We start from the raw sequence: 6,000 nt of genomic DNA on the forward strand, positions 1-6,000 counted from the left end.
TGACCATGTATTAGGGCACAAAAAATCATAGTCAAATGTAGAAAGACAAAAATAGTAAATGCATCCTTCTCAGATCATGATGCAATTAAAATTCCATGTAAGAAAGAGCCAGGGAAAAGTAGAATGAAAATCAATTGGAAACTAAATAATATCATTCTAAAGAATGAATGGGCCAAACAAATCATAGAAACAATCAATAACTATATCCAAGAGAATGACAATAATAAGCCAGCATACCAAAATCTATGAGATGCAGCCAAAGCAGTGCTTAGGGGATATTTTATAGCTCTAAAAGCTTACATGAATAAAAAAGAGAAATAGGAGATTAATGAATTGGGCATGCAACTTAAAAAGCTAGAAAAAGAACAAATTAGAAATCCCCAATTAGATACTAAACTAGAGATCCTCAAAATTAAAGGGGAAATTAATAAGATTGAAAGCAAAAAAAACTATGGAATTAATCAATAAAACTAAGAGCTGGTTTTATAAAAAAGCCAATAAAATAGATAAAATATTGGTTAATTTGATTAAAGAAAAGAATGCAGAAAACCAAATTACCAGTATCAAAAATGAAAAAGGTGATGTTACCACCAATGAAGTGGAAATTAAATCAATAATTAGGAATTATTTTTCCCAACTGTATGCCAATAAATTTGACAATCTAAATGAAATGGATGAATATTTACAAAAATACAAACTGCCCAGGCTAACTGAAGAGGAAATAAAAACCTTAAATAAACCCATATTCGAAAAAAAAAATTGAACAAGCCATTAATGAACTCCCTAAGAAAAAAATCCCCAGGGCCAGATGGGTTTATGGGTGAATTTTACCAAACATTTAAAGAACAATTAATTCCAATATTAAACAAATTATTTGGAAAAAATAGGTGAAAAAGGAGTTCTACCAAATTTCTTTTATGACACTAATATGGTGGTGATACCCAAACCAGGCAAAGCAAAAACAGAGAAAGAAAATTATAGACCAATTTCCCTAATGAATATTGATACTAAAATCTTAAATAAGATATTAGCAAGGAGATTATAGCAAGTGATCACGAGGATAATACACTATGACCAGGTGGGGTTTATACCAGGAATGCAAGGATGGTTCAACATTAGGAAAACTATTAACATAATCAACCACATCAATAAGAAAACTTACCAAAATCATATGACTATCTCAATAGTCAATAGCACCCATTCCTAATAAAAACACTAGAGAGTTTAGGAATAGGTGGAGCTTTCCTTAAAATAATAAATAATATCTACCTAAAGCCATCAGCAAGTATTATATGCAAGGGAGATAAATTAGGGACCTTCCCAATAAGATCAGGGGTGAAACAGGGATGTCCATTATCACCCCTATTATTTAATATTGTACTAGAAATGTTAGTTTTAGCAATCAGAGAAGAGAAAGGAAATAAAGGAATTAGAATAGGCAAGGAGGAAACAAAACTATCACTCTTTGCAGATGATATGATGGTATACTTAAAGAATCCTAGAGAATCAACTCAAAAATTACTTGAAACAGTGAACAACTTTAGCAAAGTAGCAGGATATAAAATAAATCCACATAAATCATCAGCATTTCTATACATGACCAACAAAGTTCAGCAGCAAGAGATAGAAATAGAAATTCCATTTAAAGTAATGGTAGATAATATAAAATACTTGGGAGTCTACTTTCCAAGACAAACCCAGGAACTCTATGAACACAACTACCAAACACTTTTCACACAAATCCAATCAGATCTAAATAATTGGAAAGATGTCAATTGCTAATGGATAGGCAGAACTAATATAGTAAAAATGACAGTACTACCTAAATTAATTTGCTTATTCAGTGCCATACCAATCAGACTACCTAAAAATTATTTTATATAACTAGAAAAAATAATAACAAAATTCATCTGGAAAAACAAAAAATCAAGAATATCCAGGGAAATAATGAAAAAAAAATTCACAGGAAGGTGGGTTAGCGGTACCAAACCTGGAGCTTTACTATAAAGCGGCAGTCATCAAAACTATCTGGTACTGGCTAAGGAATAGTGTGGATAATCAAGGGAATAGGCTAAGCACAGGAGACACAGTAGTAAATGACACTAGTAATGTAGTGTTTGATAAACCCAAAGACTCCAGCTTCTGGGATAGGAACTCAGCATTTGACAAAAACTGCTGGGAAAACTGGAAGATAGTATGGCAGAAATTAGGCATAGACCAACATCTGATACATTATACCTTATTTTAATAAGGTCAAAATGGATACATGATTTAGACATAAGAGGTGATACCATAGGTAAATTAGGAGAGAAAGGAATAGTCTACCTTTCAGATCTTTGGAAAGGAAAACTGTATATGACCAAACAAGATATCGAGAATATTATAAAATGCAAAATGGATGTTTTTGATTACATTATATTAAAAATTTTTTGTACAAACAGAAGCAATGCATCCAAAATTAGAAGGGAGGCAGAAAGCTGGGAAACAAGTTTTATGGCCAGTACTTCAGATAAAGGCCTCATTTCTAAAACATATAGGGAACTAAATCAAATTTATAAGAATCCAAGTCATTCCCCAGTTGAGAAATGGTCAAAGGATATGAACAGGCAGTTTTCTGAAGAAGAAACCAAAGCTATATATTCCCATATGAAAAAATGCTCTAAATCTCTAATGACTAGAGATATGCAGATTAAAACAACTCTGAGGTACCACCTGACACCTATCAGATTGGCTAAAATGACAAAAAAGGAAAATAATAAATGTTGGAGAAGCTGTGGAAAAATTGGAACACTAATGCATTGTTGGTGGAGCTGTGATCTGATCCAACTATTCTCGAGAGCAATTTTGAATTATGCCCAAAGGGCTATAGAGCTCTGCATACCCTTTGAACCAGCAATACCACTTTTGGGTCTTTTTCCCAAAGAAATCATGGAAAGGGGAAAGGGACCCACATGTACAAAAACATTTATAGCTGCTCTTTACATGGTGGCAAGGAATTGGAAGTTGAGGGGGTGTCCATCAATCGGGGAATGGCTGGACAAGTTGTGGTATATGAATACAATGGAATACTATTGTGCTGTAAGAAATGATGAGCAGGAGGAGTTCAGAGAAACCTGGGGGTCTTGCTTGGGCTGATGATGAGTGAGATGAGCAGATCCAGAAGAAGATTGTACGCAGTATCATCAACATTGTATGTTGATCTACTGTGATGGACTATATTCTTCTCACCAGTGCAATGATACATAAAAGTTCCAGGGAGCTCATGATAGAAGAGGATCTCCATATCCAGGAAAAAAAAAAGAACTGTGGAGTATAGATGCTGAATGAACCATACTTTTTCTTTTGTTTTTGGTGCTTTTGTTTTTCTATTTTAAGGTTTTTCATCACTGCTCTGATTTTTCTTTTATTACATGACTAATGCAGAAATATGTTTAATGTTATTGTGTAAGTGTATATATATACATATATATGTATGTGTGTGTGTATATACATACATATATATAATATATATTATATTATATATTTCTTTCTTTATTTATTATATATATTTCTTTTATTACATGACTAATGCAGAAATATGTTTGATGTTATTGTGTAAGTGTATATATATACATATATATGTGTGTGTATATATACACATATATATATTATATATACATATATATACATACATACATATATATGTGTGTGTGTGTGTGTATATATATATATATATATATATATATATATATATATATAAAAAACCTATGTCAGATTACCTGCTGTCTAGGGGAGGGGGGAGGGAGGGAGGGTGGGAGAAAAATCTGAAATTGGAAAGCTTGTATAAACAAAAGTTGAGAACTATCTTTACATGTAACAGGAAAAAAATAAAATACTTTATTAAAAAAATAAATAACAACTGAACCTGAAAAAAAGGCAATATGCACACATGCAATCACAAAATCACAAAATGTAATAATTTGAAGAGATTTCTGTGTTCTCTGAGTTTTCCCATTTATAATCCTTATGCTGTAAATTCATCCTAAATATTCATCTTGGCTTAATGGTCAGTTCTCCTTCTGTATAGGTTAGGAGATCTAGCTTTATCAACATATAAAATGTTCATATTTTTGTTAATTATGGAGAGCTAAATTGTATAAAAAGGCAGTGTTAGTTAAGGGACAGGATACATGTCTGGGGAAGAGAAAAGAGGGGGACATAACACTGGCAGATGAATGTAGAACCTCAATGAATGACTGCCCAGCCTGTGTTCATTCCATAACAAAACTAGTTTATGCCTTAAATTCCCAACTGCTATCTTTTTCTCTAGAACAACTAAACAGCCTGGTTATGAGTTCAAATCAAAATTGAGCTTTCATATTGGGCATCATTTAAGGTTGATAGTCTATGTGATTTTATCACACTACATATAATATAGAAAATGATCAAGGACAACAGGACCCCATATTTTAGAAATATACTGGAATAATTCACTTCAGAAAGATAAATAAGAAAATAATAAAACATATCATTCACTATGATGCAGTAGAAGTTATACACAAGTCCATAAAGAACATACCTAACAAATAGTTCTTACTCTTTGGGAAAATAAACATCTGAAGTGTTTGCCAAAAAAATATAATAACTAAAGTGATCCTTAATCTTGATACAAAAGAAGGCTCTGACTTTCTTGCTGGAATGTAAAAAAGTAATGGCTCTCAATACAAATATCATGATGGTCAGCTAGGCATATCTGTATATGGTTCAGGAAATCAAACCTATTGTAATTCATTACACAGTAGTCTATTCCCTCAGGGTTGTAATGTACCATATACTTTTATTCCACATTCATCAAAAAAAAAAAAAGGACAGGAATGAAGATAAGGTGAACAGAAAAATAAATAACTTCAATAAGTGTCACCTACATATGAACATTTCCTCTCCCAATCTCTACCCCAACTCATACCCCTTCCTGGGCATAATGGTTCCTTTAAATCAACGTGGAAATCAGAAAGAAGTGATTAATCTTATTTTCAGTTGTTGCTATGGTCCTATGCTTGTTCAGGAGTTTGTTTTGTGTTCTGCCTTCAGAGTTCATTAATTGCCTTTTTTCTTGACACCAAAACTCTGTTTTTCTAGTTTTCACAGAAATTCCTGAAATGGAATTTACTAAAATGCAACTACTTGAATCTTACGTTTGTGAGCCAAGACTGGCACCTACTGGTAAAATAAATCAATTCACACCTGGAATAAAATGTCCTTGATTTGAAATGGAATAAAATAAAATGAATTAATTTTTGAGAGCTACTATAGCATTACATTACTGTTTCCTTTTATTAATATTCAAATAAGGGGTCATATTTATGTATTCATGATCAAAATTCTACATCTAAAGACCAAACACTGGCAAAGGTCCATAGAAGGGAAGAACAATTCATATATTCTTGCATTAATGTGATATTTTCACATTCATTTGCAAGCTAATCATATTTGGTTTAAGATGTTCTTCCTTGATTAAGGCTAGTAGAAGACATGACTAAATGAAAATGGGGTGAAATTCAACAAACCTGTATTAATTTAACAAATCACACATCTCACAGAAAGAACCTGTACTCAGTCAACACACGTATTTGCTGACAACTATAGTCAGTGCCTCATGGCTGTGTTTGCTCTTCAGAAATGGACAAGTTACTAAATGGTACCTTTTTAAGTTTACAAGTGAAGCTTCCAAAAGTGTCACAATTACTTCAAGGCAGAAACTTGTCTACTAAGAGAATGTAGATCAATATTGTTAAAGGATATTATGACTTTGCAGTCATCCTTATCCTCATTTTTGTAGGAATAATGATGGCAGTAACAGCAGCAGCAGCAGCAGCAGTAGTAGTCTTTATATTAGTTTTAAGTGAATCTGATACCAGGAATTCACATTACTACTATGTTATAGATATTAAGAAGTGACAACAGAGCATGAAAATATGCATTTCTAAACCCTGGAATACCTATGTAAAACAGCTCCGGTAC

The sequence above is a fragment of the Dromiciops gliroides genome, chromosome 1 (genome assembly GCF_019393635.1).
Source record: "Dromiciops gliroides isolate mDroGli1 chromosome 1, mDroGli1.pri, whole genome shotgun sequence".
NCBI classification, from domain to species: domain Eukaryota; kingdom Metazoa; phylum Chordata; class Mammalia; order Microbiotheria; family Microbiotheriidae; genus Dromiciops; species Dromiciops gliroides.